At 44.4% G+C, this 18,194-nt stretch overlaps 1 protein-coding gene across 6 annotated transcripts in view; it reads left to right on the top strand.

The window, feature by feature from the left end:
* Nucleotides 1-18,194, top strand: part of syndig1l (synapse differentiation inducing 1-like) — a 159,748-nt gene that overhangs the window by 15,317 nt on the left and 126,237 nt on the right. The window contains exon 2 of one of the 6 annotated variants that reach the window (XM_069916092.1): nucleotides 10,912-10,941. The exons of the other annotated variants lie outside the window; for them this stretch is intronic. The gene's annotated coding sequence lies outside the window, so the exon portion shown is untranslated. The remainder of the gene's footprint in view (nucleotides 1-10,911; nucleotides 10,942-18,194) is intronic. 6 annotated transcript variants of the gene reach the window in all.

Genomic DNA, 18,194 nt, shown 5'->3' with positions numbered 1-18,194 from the left:
GTGGACAATGGGTAATGGAGCATGCTACAACTGTTCCAACTGCCCAATTCAAAATCAGCTTGCAGAAGCAAAAATATACAAGCAGACTTTTGGGAAGGCTGATGACTTAAAGCTAAGTCACTATTGAAGAAATCTGATCCCATTTAATGAGCTTGTATAGAGATTTTATTCAATTTTTTTTAAATTGTGCTTAACCATAATTTGGGCAGCGCAACGCTGTTACAGTGCCAGCGACCGGGGTTCGAATCTGGCGCTGACTGTAAGGAGTTTAAGAGGTTGTACGTTTTCCCCGTGTCTGCGTGGGTTTCCTCCAGGAACTCCAGTTTCCACCCACCATTCAAAACACACCAAGGTTGTAGGTCGATCGGGTGTAATTGGGCGGTACAGGCTCATGTACCAGAAGGGCTTGTTACTGTAGCGTATGTCTAAATTTTTTTTAATAATAATTTGCATTTAAATTTTTACTTAAACTGCTGGCAAAAAAGGGGACATCAAAAGAGTTCAGAAAAATGTCAATTTGTGAACATCCAGTGGCCAAATGCACGCATTGAGGCCAATGGCCAACCTCTATAATTAGGTCACAATGTTAGCTGGTACCTTCATAATGTTCCAGGGTCCAGCAACGACAGCAAAAGAAGGTACAATAAAACCCCTGGTATCTGGCGCCTGCAGGCATTGGTAGATGCCAGATAAGTGAGTTTTACAGTTGCTTGAGGCTGCATGTTATGTCCATGGAGAACGAACAGTGAGCCAAGCCAATTTTAAACTTTGGTATTTTTCACCCGTTTATTTTCCGTAATTTTTTTTTTGCCGGTTGCTTAAGAGGGATTTTACTCCACTAGTCATGTTTCAATGAAATGGGTATCCCAATTTCAAATTAAATACATATCTAGGAAACCATATTCTATACATAGGAAACCATATTTCCTATTTGAATCTATTTAAATAAGAATTAAAATTTATTGTCTTGAATACGCCTCACAAAGTTCATCATTTTGCACCAGCATTATTGTGCATTACAGATACAAAAATTGCTGTAAATTCCGATTTGTTGGTTGGGTATGGGGTCTTGTGAACGACTTCTCTTCCCGCTGGATTCATTTGTACCCCCTCGTTGTCGATTGTAAACCCAAGATCCGTTACTGAGGGGCGCATGAAGATAGATTTGTCCTTCCTAATCCTATATTAGCCCGTTGTAGTCTGGTTAAAACCTTTTCAAGGTTTTATGAATGTTCACTGCCATTTCTGAGGAAGAAGGCACGTTTGCAGTTTACTGATAGTACAGATTCTATCACCAATGTGTACAGATGGTAGCGTAGGATGACTGTGATTGGCTGAGAGTGTAGCCACACCTATTGGCAGGTCTTAAAGGATTGCTCCTAGCCAGATAGGCTCCAGTCTTTTAATTAATAAAAGCCTTGGTTTGGATCAACAAGTCTTTGGTTCTTTCGACGTGCATTACATGGACCTACCACAATATTGTGGGCTACGCAGTAGCGGTTAAACCGTTCCACATAGTTATCTCAACTTTCTTCTACTTCATTGAATTCCCCAAAATTTCCCTCTGCCATCTTGGCGCACTTTCACTTGGATATTTTGGAGGAAATTTGCTGGGGTTGTTAGGTAGTCATTTTCCACCTTTCTTCTGTTGTTTTCCTTCTCCTGGTTGGTGCATGGAGTACATGTATGGTTCGAATCCCATCCTCGTCACCACTGTTGTGTATGCACTCACGCAATCAAGACTCGGAGATGTGATGCTTTCTCATCCTTTACTTCTATCAGACTAACATGGCTACTTCTATCAGACTAACATGACTACATGGGAGGGTGACATCATGGCGTGGGTGACATGATGTCCAGCAGAGGGTGGGCTTATACCCAACAGCAGGCGCTATGACAGCATGGAGCTAACCGTGCTGCCACTATTGTGTGCAGTTTTGGTCAGCCCATTCTAGAAAGGATGTGATTGTGGTGGGAGATTCACCAAGATTTTGCCTGAGCTGGAGCATTTAATTTACAAGGAGAAACTGGCTGTGCTCAATATGTTGCCCCTGGAGTGAAGGAAGCTGAGTGGTGACCCAACAGAGCTATTTAAACTAATGAGGACCGATAGGGTAGATGGTAAGAATCGCCTTCCCCTCAGTGGGGAAGAAAAAGACATGGATTTGAGGAGAGAGGTTGAAGGTTTGGAGGGATCTAGTGGGGGGGTGGGGGGGGGGGTATTTTTTTCACACAATGGATCTGGATTGTGCTGCCAGAGAAGGCGATGCAAGCAGATGCTTACACGGTATTTAAGAAGCATTGCCAATATCACCATTGTTGGAGTATTTCATTGCTCGCCATTCCACAGGAAACCTGGAATTGAACTGAAGGAGTGTGTACTGACAATAACCACACCAGCAGTGCGAGTATAAGACAGCTTTAATAAACTAATATGTACACTAAGAGGTCTTGTCTCTCTGCAAGATGAACCTGGAAGGTTAGACTGTAGCTCTGGACTGCTTTATAGACAAGGTCACTGGGATGCCCCCTGGTGACCTAGTGGTGTAATTACATATCACCACAGAGTGTGTGGATAGGGCTCACAAGGATGTTGTTAGATTGGCAGGTCTGGGTTGAGGGGAGAGGGATTGTGGGGGGCTTGGGTCTGTTTTCCCCGGGGCACAGAAAGTTTCTTTCTTTTCATTCATTCAAGCGGCATGAGCTTTGCAGGGTGTGTGTCAGCGTTTAATTCCTCCTCACTCGTCACCCTTGAGGAATGGGTTGTGAGTAGCCTTCTTGAGGTCCTTGAGGTGTGGTGTCGGCAGGATTTTGGCAGTGAAGGAACATTGATACGTTTCCAGGTCAGGATGGCGTGTGGACTAAAGGGTGACTTTAAAGTGTGGCGTCCCCATGCTTGTTCTTCCAGCTGGGAGAGGTGGTGGGCTTGGAAAATAGTGTCAAAGGAGTTAATCCTGTAGATCAGCCATTTTCAACGAGGGGGGGTCCACCGCCCCGGGGGGGAGGGGGGGGACGCAGGACATTTAAGTAAAAAACCTCATCTTCTTTTCACCTCACATAGCACAAATATTTTATTTTAATTAATGTTTTTAATGTAGTTGGTAGGAGAGGAATATGGAATAAACCAAAACTTGACTGCTTCACAGGGAAGGGGGAGCCCATAAACTTGTGTCATTTTTAGTGGAGGAGGGTGCCAAAGAAAAAGGTTGAGAATGGCTGTTGTTGATAGAATGTGCATCGGTGGTGGGGAGAGCAGATGGTGGTGGATGAGGTACCAATCAAGAGGGCTCCTATATCCTGCAGGATGTTCAACTTCTTGACTTGAGAGGTGGCACGAGAGGGGCTGATAGCTGGAGTCTGTTTCCCCACAGTAGGTGTGTCTCTGAATTGAGGGCACTGGGTTGAGGCGAGAGAGAAAGCTTAAGGGGGGGGAACACCTGAGCAGTAAATTTTGCTGGTATCAGGAGTGAGCTACTTGGGGGAGGTGCTGAAGGTAGGAACAATGCTGAGCAAGAACTCAAATGAGGAATGCATGGAGATAGGGAGTTAATGCCAGTGGGATTAGTCTAGCTAGGAGATGCACAGGGAACTCCAGATGCTGGCAGATCTGGAGCAACAAACAAGCTGCTGCAGGAACTCAGCTGGCCGAACAGGCATCAGTAGGAGCAAAAGGATGGCCGATGTTTTGGGCTGAAGCCCCTTCATCTCGATTTCTTGATGCAGTTCCAGCCTGAAACGTTGATGGTTGGTGTAGCTCGGCATGTTGTTCAGCATTGATACGCTGGGCTGAAGGGCCTATTTCTATGCTGCACAACTCTTTATATGCTATCTTCAGGAAAAAGCCTGACGAGCGGCACCTCTTAGATCAAGAACAGTTCCATTTCAACAGCTATCAGGCTCTTGAACCTGCCCTTGGTTCACTAATCAGGGACACCTCTGACAGCACAATGGCATGATTGCAAAGTTCACTCTTTTATACCGGGATAATAGTGAATACTGCATTTAAATTTAGGCCTACAGACATACAGCACGGTTACAGGCCCTTTCGGTTAGCAGGCCAGTGCCACCCAATTGACTTACCACCACCACCCCCCCCCCCCCCCCGCCTCCGGTACGTTTTTGAATGGTGGGAGGAAACCGGGGCGCCCGGGAAAAACCCACGCAGACACAAGGAGAAAACTCCTCAGACAGCGCAGGAATCAAACCCCAGTCCCAATTGCTGATGCTTTAACAGTGTGGCTCTAACGGTGCCCCCCCCCCCACCCCCCACCTCTTATTATCCATCTTTTGCATGTATTCTCTCTTTTCAATGCAGTTATGTATCGTATCGGAATTGTTTGTTTTAAATGAAGAACCTGTTTGGCTGCAGCGATTAAGAATTTTGGTGCATATGTACATTACAGTAGTATCTCATTGGTGGAGACATTGCCGTGACTGATCAGTCGCAGCTACTAGGGCAACAAAAACACGGCTCGCGTTCTCACCAAGGCGATGCCAGGGCAACGTCTCCATCAGTCACAGCGACTAGTGTGTTCGCAACTGGGGAGATGTCTCTGCGACCTCTCCGCGGCATTGCCGCGACCTCTCCTCAGTCTCCTTGGTCTCCAGCAGGTCGCGGCGACGCCGCGGAGACATCTCCCCAGTCACGGACAACATTAGTCTCCGCGACTGATGGAGACGTCGCGGAGACCTGCTGGAGACTGGAAAAAGTCTCCAGAAAAATCGAACATGTTTGATTTTCCGGCGACTCCCCAGAGACCCGGCTAGTCTCCAGGAGACGTCGCGGAGATTCGAGTCGCCAGGCCAGTGAGATAGGCCCTTTAGGCAAAGTAGATGACAATAAACTCATTATCCTCACCTAACAGTACCCAAATGGGTACAACGGGCAACAAGAAACTGGGCTGAATGGGTCTGTTTCTGTGCTGTGCAACTCAATAATAGACATATGATGAACTCAACCAAGTAATTAGACTTGAAATACAACACAGAATGAAAATTAATCACCTGTGAATTCCAGTCTTGGGTTCAGTTGCTGTTCTTTATATCACATAATGCAAGTATGTAGTATTTGGAACAGTTTAAATGAAACAAATGAGACAGCTAATGTGCTCCATAAAATACGAATGATTTAGGTCCAAGTATGCTTCACATAACTAAGATAATTATTCGATACTGCCTGCCATTCTTTGAACACTCCTTTCATCAAACTTCCAAATAGCCTTGGTGTGTGTACCATCTGGACTTATGGTTTTAGTCAAACGAGTTTGTTGATTATTTTTCTCTCCGCTCTATTAATGCCTTTTAAGTTCATCCTCTGTGAAATATCTATTTTGTTGTGTTTAGAATAAATTGACATGAAGCTTCTCCATTTCTATCCTTGCACGTGTAAATATCTTGCCCTTCGTTTAATAGCCCTGCCCTTACTTTAATGGCTTCTGTGAAACATCTATTCTTCATTATATTGCTTGCAATTTGGCTTTGTCATTTCTCTGACCTTCCCCAATTTTTAATACGTGTTTCATTTTGTTCTCTGTTAGTGCAGATTGGCTTTTTTATCTTGTTTATATTCAATTCAATTTCCTCCTTAAGTTTTTTTATTAATTGGTGTCTTTAATTAGTTTATTTTCATTATGGCCCTTAGAAGATTCTATTTGTTTTAAACTACCTTTGATTTTTTTTAAACTTAGACATCCAGCACAACGGGTCATTTCGGCCCCCGAGCCCGTGCCACCCAATTTACATCCGCGGTACGCTTCAAATGGTGGGAGGAAATGGGAGCCCCCCGGGGGAAAACCCACGCAGACACGGGGAGAACTCCTTACAGACAGTGCGGGATTCCATCCCCGGTCCCGATCGCTGGCGCTGTAAAGGCGTTGCACTAATTGCTACGTCAACCGTGCCACCTTTGATTATTCCTTCATAGATTTCACACTTGTTCATTTTGTTTTCCTAGTCTTTCCCCTGGTATTTATCAAAGGCTTGGATTTGATAGCGGCGCTATGAATTAAAAAGTTTTCCAATGTTAACCAAAATTGGCCTTGTCATTGTTAACTACAGGAATACATCAGTGGACTAGTTGAGGGAACAGTGAAGTGGCAATTGGAATTCTGTCTGGATGTGTATGAGATCCAAATCAAGTTTATTGTCATCTGATTGTACAAGTACAACCTGACAAAACAGTGTTCTCCGGTCCTCGGTACAAAACACACAGACACACAACCAGACATAACTCACAAGCAGACAAGCAATACAGATACAGGACAAGTATTTCATCTATACAAATAAATAATAAATCTTGATTCTTGAATATGAGAGCCTCGGAGGGTCAGTACGAGCAGTTCCTTTGGTCGTTCACCTGGTGGTGCTGGCTCCTGTATCCCTTCCCCAGTAGGAGCAGCTGAAAAATGCTGTGTGCAGGGTGGAATGGCTCCTGAAGGACTTTGTGCACCCTCTTTAGACAACAATCTCAGTAGATCACGTTGATGGATGGTGGGGGGGGGAGGGAGACCCCAGTGATCCTCTCTGCCACTCTTATGCTCCTGTGGATTGGCCTCCGATCCATTTCTCTGCAGCGACCATAATGCACTGTGATACAGCCAGCCAGGTTGCTCTCCATAGAGCTCCTACTGTTGATTGACATAATGGTGGCTGGTAGCCTTGCCCGCTTCTCAGTCTTCTCAGGAATTGCAGTCGCTGTTGCGCCTTCCTGACAGATGAAGAGGTGTTGAGTGTCCATGATAGGTCACTAGTTAAGTAAACTCCGAGGAATCTGGTGATCTCCACTACAGAATTATTTAAAATGTCGTGGAAGTGGTTGTCCCTGATCCTCCTAAAGTCCACGATCATCTCCTTTGTCTTGTCCAAGTTGAGACTCAATTTGTTACTCTCGCACCATTTTCACGAGATTTTCCACCTCCTCTCTGGAGTGCGACTCATCGCTGTCGCTGATGAGGCCAACGTCTGTCATGTCGTCTGCAAATTTGATGACCTTGCTCATGTGAGTTAGTAAGTTTGTGGACGACACGAAGGTTGATGGTGTTGTCGATAGTCTGGAGTGTTGCCAGAGGTTGCAGAGGGACATGGATAAGATGCAGAGCTGGGCTGATACGTGGTAGATGGGGTTTAACCCAGAAAAGTGTGAAGTGGTTCGGTAGGTCAAATTTGAAGGCAGACTGCAACGTTAAGGAGAGGACTCTGACCAGTGTGGGTGAACTGAGAGATCTTGAGGTCCATATCCGTAAGATGCTCAAAGGTGGTCCACAGGTTGAGAGTGTTGTGAAGAAGGTTTAAAGCTTGTTGGCCTCCATTAGCTAAGAGCTGTGAGGTAATGTTGCAGCCATACAAGATCTTAGTTAGCTCCCACCTGGAATATTGTGTTCAGTTCTGGTCACCTCATTGTAAGAAGCATGGGAATGCTGTTGAGAGGGTGCAGAGGATATTTTCAAGGATGCTGCCTGGATAAGAGTGCATGCCTTATGAGGATAGGCTGAGTGAACTTGGTCTTTTCTCTTTGGAACAACAGAGGATAAGATGATGAGAGGCTTTGTTTGCATGAATGGCCAGTGGAATTTTCCCAGGTTGGGAATGGCTCACACTAGGGGGCAAAATTTTAAGGTGCTTGAGTGTAAGTACATGGGGGAATACAAGAGGTACACACTGAGAGTGATGGGTGCATGGAATGCGCTGCCAGCAATGGTGGTGGACGCAGGAACATTAGGATCTTTTCAGAGACATGGAGTTGAGAAAAATGAATGGTTATACAGTGGAGAAATTCTAGGCAGCTGTTAGAGTAGATTATTAGGTTGGCACAGCACTATGGCCAAAGAGCCTGTAGTGTGCTGTAGATTTCCATTCTATATACTTTGGGGAGGACAAATAAGTTGAGAGCAGACACAATACAGTTCAGAATATTAAGATGGAAATGACAAAAGCTGCAGATGGTGGAATCTTGAGCAAACAAAGAATTGCTGAAGGAACTCAGCAGGTCAGACAGATGGATAGAAATGGACAGTGAACTTTTCAGTGAAGTCTTCACAAAGGGTCAAGCCCTGAGACGCTGACTGCCCATTTCTATCCTTGGATGCTGTTTGACCCGCTGAGATCCCCCAGCGATTTGTTTTGCTCAGAGGAACTGATGGATCTTGTCGTACTTTGTCAGCAAGAAGGTAAAATTAAAGCATGGGATTTTTGGCTTTGCTTGATGAAGCAAACAATGCAGGAACAGAGAACAATGCTGAAACTTCGTAAAAATGCTGGCAAGGCCGTAGATTGGATACAGTTCTGGTTGACAGAGAGCATGAAGGACGTGACAGCACTGGAAAGGGTGCAGAGAAGGTTTATGTGACTGCTGCCAGCCTGGGGAATTACTGATATAAGGAGAGACTGCCTGGGCTGTGATTGCTTTGTTTGGAAAACTAAGAGGTGATGAAATTCAGCTCTAAATAATCAAAGTGGAATGGGAATGACCAATATTCTTTGACAGAATTATTATCAGTGCATGCATGACATCACATACAACCTTGAGATTGTTTTTGTTGTAGGCCAAGCCCTTATTGGTAGTGGGAAAAAAATTGTACACAGCAAATAGATGTAAAGGACTGGAAACATATAACCAATGTAAACCTCCCACCATTCAAACGTACCAGGTGTAATTGGGCAGCACGGGTTGATGGGCCGAAAGAGCCCGTAACCGTGCTATATGTCTACATTTAAAGAGTAGAGGAAAATCGAGCAGCTTTAGAGAGGAGAGGGGGGAGGGGTCAGGAGGCGACGGATGGACCTGGGAAGGGTGACAGATGGAGCCAGGTGGGGACTTGGGAGGCCAGGAGATTGAGAGCAAAGAAAATTAAAAGGCAGATGGAGACAGAAGAGGGGAGGGTGACGGTAGAGACAGGTGCTGAAAGAAGGAGATTGGTGGAATCCTATGGGGAGGGACGGTGGCTTGATGGGGAGGCTGGGGGAGGGGATGGGAGATTCTAGCATCTTTAACACCAGTACGAACATCAGGACCCCAGCCTTCATCTCAGTTGCATAACCACGTCCTTTCATTCAAAACCGCATAGCATGGAGATATTTCACAGATCATCCACAAGAGGTACCAGATTTTCACTTCTGCTTATTGTTCCAAATGTTAATGAAATATTTTGGTCTAAACCCATGGTTAAATATTATTAATAACGAGTGGATTCCAAGATTTAAGGTTCAATTTGTTGTCATGTACACAAGGTACGTGAAAATCTTTCCTTTGTTTGACCCTAAACCTCTGGTGGCTGCAGCGTACACTGATCCACGATAAACAGGTTCAAGGCCCCGTATCCAGATCGCTCATCCTCGACCGCTGGTTCCTGAGCCCTGAAGCATCAAGAACCTGTCAGCACCCAGGGACTGTCAGGAGCAGTGTTTTTCAACCTTTTTCTTTCCACTCACATCCCACTTTAAGTATTCCCTATGCCATCAGTGTTCTGTGATAAGTAAGAAATTGCTTAAGGTGGGATGTGAGAGGAAAGAAACAGTTTGAAAACCACTGTTTTAATCGTACCTCATTGACTCATTATGTGCACGGTTTCAGAACTCCAAAAGAAATGGGCCAATGACCATTTTTCTCAAGTAAAATATTTCAGTATCAACTGGGTCTAGAGCAATGATTCTCAACCTTCCCTTCCCACTCACATACCACCTTAAGCAACCCCTTTTTAATAACAGAGCATTGATGGCATAGGGATTACTTAAAGTGGGATGCGAGTGGAAAGAAAAAGGTTGAGAACCACTGGTCAGGAGGCCTGCTCGTTGTCGGGCTTTTGCCTTCCCTGGGCCCGGTTCCCAGAAGCCGGGTGTGAGGCCTTCACCCTCCAAGCCTGACCTGGAGCCCGCCATAGAAACCGCATTTGTCCATTTGTGCTCCACGCAAGAACCCAACAGAAGCACCGGAAGTTCGGCCTTTGCTATGGTTCTCCTCCTCCACAGAGCTCTCTTTAGAGCCCCTCTAACCTCAGGTACTCCTGCTCCATGCCATAAAAGGAAGCCATTCAGCCCATCAAGATCTATTGTGCAATCTCATTTGTCTCATTCCTATTCAAATGATCTCTCTCACATATAACCATTACAGTACGGAAACAGGCCATCGCAGCCCCTCTAGTCCGCTCCGATTAAGTCTCACTGGCTTGCTCCCTGTCCATTACCCTCCAATCCCCTCCCATCCATGCACTCATCCAACCTTCTCTTAAATGACAACATTGATCCTGCTGCAACCACCTCTTCCAGAAGGTCATTCTACTGAGTGAAGAAGTTTCCCCTCATGTTACTTCTAAACCTTTGCCCCCTAACCCTTAACATATCCTCCTCAACACCCCTTTAATTCTCTTTTTGTTTGCTTTTCATTTACATAATGGAGAGATTTACCATAGCCCATGAACCCACCAGCGCACACTGTATCTTCAGATGCGTGCTCTGCATTCCAGCAGCTTGGGCAAGTTTCAAAGGGAAACCCTGGAGCTGAGAGACGACATCATTCATACTGCCCATGTCATTCAAGCGCATAACACTTCCTTTCTGCCGTGTTGCAATGAAATTGAGGAAAATAAATTAATTACAAGAAAAATTAAAATAAATAAAAATTTCTCTACAAGTTTAAAATTGGAAATGTTCTCTGAAGTAACACAAACTATTGGGAGCCAATATTTAGCCAGCAAGTGCCTTGGTCGGGCTTTTCTCATGGCAGCTGTTTGAATAAAGTTGTGTTTGAATAAAATGGCATCTCCCGTTAGGGGAGAGTCTCAAAACATTTCCTTACCCCTGCTTAGTAAGAGTTTTTATCTTTATTTGTATATTATTAAGCATATTAGTCAGGCTTTATCTGTAAACCTGGGGGATGGGTGGAGGGAGTTAACTCTGATGCTATTGTTCGTCTTTTAGGCAGCTCCGAGGAAGGAGAGGAACCTGCAGGTACAGCAATGTTTCCAAAGAAAATAAAGTAAAATTTGTTAGTTTATATGTTCATGTAAGTGAAATTTATTCAATGTAAGTATTACTCGGGTATTTTTGATTTTTAACTGTTTATTCTCAATTCAGGTGTATTAGTGAGGCATTGTAAGAGTGAGTCTCAAGCAATCAAAATACTTGCTTATCCGGCATCTACCATAGGTGCCGGATACCAGGGGTTTCACTATATGCAGATATGAAATGTTGTGCATACTTCCTTGGATTAAACAGACACGAGTTGCCAAAACACCAGGCAATGTTCATATTGACTGTGTCAAATGTAGTGTTCAAGAGGGAGAAGGTTGAGCAGGGACCGTTGGGGAGGGGGCGCCTGACAAACAAGGCCGCTCCCTCTCATTAAAGCCGAGCAACCCTTGTGTCTACAAACCTCGATGTTCCTGACCATTAAATCTGGTGTGCTGGAGAAAAATTAAAGAGCACCATCTTGCCAGATAAAACTAATGGCCCAGCGTAAACCTTTAATCTCACTGATGGACTGAAGAACTCTTATTAATTAATACATATAATCCACAGCTGTGGCTAAGAAGATACGTTTCTGCAGCCAGCAATTCTGCGGCTAATTTTCCACCACAATAAATAGGAACTAACTGAAAAATAAGATTCCAAACCAAAATGAAGAAAACACCAGTCTCCCTGCTCTCGGGTACAATGGTGAGATGCCACGTTGGTTTTTCTGTGAAGCAGCAGGATCCAATGGACCACAAGCAGCCATTTGGATGTGCAGTGCTGAGAGGGCAGATTTGATCAGAAAAATTAGAACAAATAAAAGAGGAATCTGCTGCAGCTTTAAAGGTTTACGACCTGGTGGAGAACTATATGTTTTGATGGATTTGGCCCCATTTGGCCCTACCTCTCACAGAGATAAAATTGGTCCTGTGCAATCCTGTCTGTAACTCAGATGGAACTGGGTGTCCACAGTAACGGTTTTTACATAGCAAAAGTACATATCCAATATTTCAGGCTTGAGCCTTTCATCAAGGCATGAGTAAAATATAGGCCAGCACCTGAATAAAATAGTGAAGGGAGGGAAATGAGGAGGAGCACGGGCCCAAAGGAAAAAGGTGGATAAGAGAAGGAGGAAAAGCTCTGTGAATGGAGAGGGAAAGGGATGGAGAGCTGGAGAAAAGTAGAGAGAGTAATGGGGAAGGGAGAGAGAACAGGGAGTGGGTGAACAGGAACCGGAGAAGTCTATTCTGATACAGTCGATGATATGGAATATTAGGTGTTCCATTCGCAATTTACGGGTGGCCTTGGTTTGGCAGTGCCTGAGGCCATGGAGAGACCTGTCAGCACGTGTAGAAAGTTTATCTCCTGAGATGGAGACAGAGAGATCAAGAAAGGGGAGGGTTGCCGGAGGTGGACAAAGTGAATTTGAGGTTGAGTCAAAGTTCATAGTGAAATGAATAGTTGATGAGTTAATAATAGGTACTACACAGCCCTGTGTATTATTGAGATGGAATAAGTACTACATGGTTCTGTGTATTTTTGAGATGGAATCGGTACTTCATGGCCCTGTGTATTATTGAGATGGAATCAGTACTACATGGTTCTGTGTATTTTTGAGATGGAATCGGTACTTCATGGCCCTGTGTATTATTGAGATGGAATCAGTACTACATGGTTCTGTGTATTTTTGAAATGGAATCGGTACTTCATGGCCCTGTGTATTATTAAGTTGGAATCTGTACTACACGGCCCTGAGTATTATTGAGATGGAATCGGTACTACACGGCCCTGTGTATTATTGAGATGGAATCGGTACTACATGGTCCTGTGAATTATTGAGATGGAATCGGTACTACATGGCCCTGTGTATTATTGAGATGGAATCGGTACTACATGGCCCTGTGTATTATTGAGCAGGAATCGGTACAACACGGCCCTGTGTATTATTGAGATGGAATCGGTACTACATGGCCCTATGTATTATTGAGTTGGAATCGGTACTACACAGCCCTGTGTATTATTGAAATGGAATTGGAACTACATGGCCCTGTGTATTATTGAGATGGAATCGGTACAACACGCCCTGTGTATTATTGAGATGGAATCGGCACTACATGGCCCTATGTATTATTGAATTGGAATCGGTACAACACGGCCCTATGTATTGTAGAGATGGAATCGGCATTACATGGTCCTATGTATTATTGAGTTGGAATCGGTACTACACAGCCCTGTATTATTGAAATGGAATTGGAACTACATGGCCCCATGTACTATTGAGATGGAATCAGTACAACACAGCCATGTGTATTATTGAGATGGAATCGGTACAACACAGCCCTGTGTATTATTGAGTTGGGATTGGTGCAACACGGCCCTGTGTATTATTGAGTTGGAATCAGTACAACACGGCCCTGTGTATTATTGAGTTGGAATCGGTACAACACGGCCCTGTGTATTATTGAGATGGAATCGGTACAACACGGCCCTGTGTATTATTGAGATGGAATTCGAACTACACAGCCCTGTGTATTATTGAGATGGAATTGGAACTACACAGCCCTGTGTATCATTGAGTTGGAATTGGAACTACACAGCCCTGTGTATCATTGAGTTGGAATCGGTACAACACGGCCCTGTGTATTATTGAGATGGAATCGGTACTACATGGTCCTGTGAATTATTGAGTTGGAATCGGTACTATATGGCCCTATGTATTATTGAGTTGGAATCGGTACTACACGGCCCTGTGTATTATTGAGATGGAATCGGTACTACACGGCCCTATGTATTATTGAGTTGGAATCGGTACTACACGGCCCTATGTATTATTGAGATGGAATCGGTACTACATGGCCCTATGTATTATTGAGTTGGAATCGGTACTACATGGCCCTATGTATTATTGAGATGGAATCGGTACTACACGGCCCTGTGTATTATTGAGTTGGAATCGGTACTACACAGCCCTGTGTATTATTGAAATGGAATTGAAACTACACGGCCCTGTGTATTATTGAGTTGGAATCTGTACTACACGGCCCTGTGTATTACTGAGATGGAATCGGTACTACACAGCCCTGTGTATTATTGAGATGGAATCGGCACTACATGGCCCTGTATATTATTGAACTGGAATCTGTACTACATGCCCCTGTGTATTATTGAAATGGAATTGAAACTACACGGCCCTGTGTATTATTGAGTTGGAATCTGTACTACACGGCCCTGTGTATTATTGAGATGGAATTGGAACTACACGGCCCTGTGTATTATTGAGTTGGAATCGGTACAACACGGCCCTGTGTATTATTGAGATGGAATCGGTACAACACGGCCCTGTGTATTATTGAGTTGGAATCGGTACAACACGGCCCTGTGTATTATTGAGTTGGGATCGGTACAACACGGCCCTGTGTATTATTGAGTTGGGATCGGTACAACACGGCCCTGTGTATTATTGAGCTGGAATCGGTACAACACGGCCCTGTGTATTATTGAGTTGGAATCTGTACTACATGCCCCTGTGTATTATTGAGTTGGAATCTGTACTACACGGCCCTGTGTATTATTGAGATGAAATCGGTACTACATTGCCCTGTGTATTATTGAGATGGAATTGGAACTACACGGCCCTGTGTATTATTGAGTTGGAATCTGTACTACATGCCCTTGTGTATTATTGAGATGGAATCAGTACAACACGGCCCTATGTATTATTGAGTTGGAATCGGTACAACACGGCCTTACATTGAGATGGAACCTTGGCCTGTTTTTATTAGCGGAAGATGTTTTACTTGGTTATGTATGTTTGGTCAATATGAAAGTTTCATTCACCAATAATCAAAATCCAATCTCAAACAACGGTCCCAATCAGCGACTCTTTTAAGGACTTTGCACCGTATTCATGACTGAATATTTGTTTTTTTTCTGTATTTGCTGTCGGTTTGTTTACTTTTCTTTCTTTGTTCACATTTCTCTCATTTGTATATGTACTTTTTCTTGAGTACAGTTTATATTACCGATAAGTAGGATTTCTGCCTGGCCTGCAGGAATCTCAGGGTGGTCCGTGATGTCATGTATGACATCCGACAATGAAACCAAACTTTGTGCGAGCAATCATCTGGCAATATGTTGGGGCGCAAGACTGACATGGGAAGGGGAGATAGCAACTGGAAAAGTGGTGGTGAAAGCTGGGAGGGCGGGGGGTGGTTCTAAGAAGTGTAGGGTATTAGACAGAAGGCGGGAGAGGTGGAAAGAAAAGTGGAGGAAGTGGGTGTTACGGAGTCCAGAGGACCTCAAAAACTAGCAACAATAGATATGTACTGCAACACAGGGTTACTTAATCAAAAGTTGTTTTTAATTATATTTGAACAAGAAAACAGAATTAATCTTTAACTTATTACTTAACCTACCTAATTACTTAATCCCCCCTCTAATACTAAGCGCAGGTGTGTGTAATGTATATTTAAGATTAGAAAAGTTCTTTAGATCGCAGTCCAATCTCACTGGTTGCAGGCAATTCTTAAACTGTGTACAGCTGTTAGCATTAACAAAGTTCACCAGTCTTTGGTGCTTAACAGGCAAATGGTTACCACTCAGGAGGGTTCTTGCTAGTTTTCAGAGAGAGATTCCTTTTCCAGGGCATCTGTAACTGATTCCTTCTCAATCAGTCTTGCTGACAAAACTTTCCCCCTTCAGGGTTCTCCAGATTATCCTCTTCCTTTCAGATCGCCAATCTGCTCCTTTGACCAGACAGCCTTCCAAAGTTTGCCAGCTTTGTTCTTCTGGAAATACATGGCCTTGTATATTATTGAGATGGAATCGGTACTTCATGGTCCTGTGAATTATTGAGATGGAATCGGTACAACACAGCCCTGTGTATTATTGAGATGGAATCGGTACTACATGGTCCTGTGAATTATTGAGTTGGAATCGGTACTATATGTCCCTATGTATTATTGAGATGGAATCGGTATTATTGAGATGGAATCGGTATTATTGAGATGTGACTCCTCTCTCTATTGAGATGTGACTCCTCTCTCTGTTTCACACCCTCCCTCTCTGAGAGCAAACCTCTTCTCCACTGCCTGCAAAGATCACGTGTTCTCCCAGGCAAGCTACTGTCTTTACTTTGTTGCCTCCTGCAAAAAGCACTCTGCAAAAGTCCTGCAAATATTCTGTGTTTTAAAATGTGTGTGAGCAAGCTGCTCTAACAATTCCTCCCAAACCACCTCTAAATACTCTGTCACAGGGAATTGGATGGGAGGAGGAATATTGGCAAGAAACGAAGACTGGGAGTAGATAAAGGAGAAATGGCAACAATGGAACCAGATATAGGTGTGAGTTGCTAAAATGAGAAAAATTAACACGTGTCGAGGAGAAATATGACGTGCTGTTCCTCGTGTTTGTGTGGCAATGATTTTTGAGCCTCGGATTACTGCATCTGCACTCTCCTGTGAGTCTCCAGTTTATCTCTCTGCTGTGAAGTCTCTTCAAGTTTCAAAGAAGGACAGGGTTTAGTTGGTTAATTGGTCCTATGCATGTATTTGGGGGAAGCAACTCGTGGGCCAGAAGGGCCAGTTACCTGGCTGTATCTTTTCTGAATGAATTTTCTTTTTGAAGTTTTCCACCTCATTTGACGGGAGGTCTGTGAATCCCTCTCTAACCATACCATCTTCTGTGGTTTTTAATGCTTTACACACGAGCCCCTGTCCTGCCCCTCCTTCCCTTTTCTCTTTGCTCTGACATTTCTTCCCTACAGCCCCAGTACTGATGAAGGGTTACAGCCGGAAACGTCGACCAATCTTTTCCTCCCAATAGCCTCTTTTAAACTGCAGCTCTTGGGTAGCCCTCCTGGGTAGCCCTCTTGGGACCCAGGTATGATTACTGGGACAAAGGTGCTGGAAACACCTTTTAAATCACAGGGGGATCCTGCCCCTGCAATGACGCGCCACATACTCACCGGAAGTACTGCCGGAGGTTCAGATGCTGGCTTCCGCGGTGACACATGCACACAAGCGCTGACATCACCAGAATAAGCGGGTCGGCCATTTTCATCTTCGAATCGCCTGTGGGTTAACTGGGTTCCCCAACTATTCTGAGGTGGGTCAGGGACCCGGTTGGATTCCAACGAGGTTGACCATTTCTAACTGCCACGTAACTGGGCTGCTAATCGGGCAAATTGCCCAGTTAACTCCATTTTTCATGGCAGTTTGAAAGGGCATACTGACCCTGCTCAACCCACTGAACTCTTCCACCAGTTTACATTAAGTTCCAGAGGACAGATGTGACTGTGTGGGAACGATGAAGTGAACTGAGATGGTCAGCCACTGGGAGTTCAAACTTAAACCCACAAAGTGGCTAACATTGGGTCTCACCAATGTATAGGAGGCCACACCAAGTACACTGAATGCTATAGGTTTGGTGGGAAAATGTGCGTGTAAAGCATTGCCTCACCTGGAAGGTCTCTCTGTGGCCCTGGATGGAGGTGAGCAGGGAGATGGAGGAACAAGTTCTACACTTTCTGCGATTGAAGGGATTCAGTACATCAGGGTGAAACTGGTTTGATGTTTCAAATCTATGATTTTTCACCAACAACACCCTCGATAGGTCATTCTCCTGAATTATTCTCTCTACCGACATTGCCTGACCTATTCAGTAATTCCAGGATACACACTATTTTGATCTTGTAGCAGAAGAGAAAGATATAACCTCCATTGATATAATCTCAGACCTTGTGTGCTCCTAGAACTTGGAGAAATTCTCTTTTATGTGAAGAGACATCTTATGCCTATATTGAAGTATTGTCAATGTGATCTTCCAAGAAACCTCTCTAAATTAATCAATGGCGGGGAGCATCCATAGAGAGAGAAACGAGACCTGCAGCATTCGAATCAACTGGTAACAAGAAGCATGGCTGAGCTAAGCAATCAGTCGTCCTGTTGCAACGCTGCAAGTCAGCAAGAGCAGGAGTTCCTGACTTCCCCTCCCATCCCGGCTCATCTGCATGGGATATAATGAGACAGCCCTGCGCTGGGGCCACAACAATCTCTGCCCTGGGTGAACAACATGAGCATAAGCGCTTTGGTTTTGTAGAGATCCAGGCCTAGAGTCATGAGTTCTCCATTCCCCAGTCCACACATCCCAGGACTTCAGTTCTGGATTTCCCAGATGAAGTTTGGAAATTCTGGGACAAGTCAAACATGAATAAACCATGAGCCCCCCCCCCCAAAAAAAAATAATCAGCT

The sequence above is a fragment of the Narcine bancroftii genome, chromosome 2, assembly GCF_036971445.1.
Source record: "Narcine bancroftii isolate sNarBan1 chromosome 2, sNarBan1.hap1, whole genome shotgun sequence".
NCBI lineage: Eukaryota > Metazoa > Chordata > Chondrichthyes > Torpediniformes > Narcinidae > Narcine > Narcine bancroftii.
Note: the sequence above shows the minus strand (reverse complement) of the source record. Positions and strands in the feature narration are given on the sequence as shown.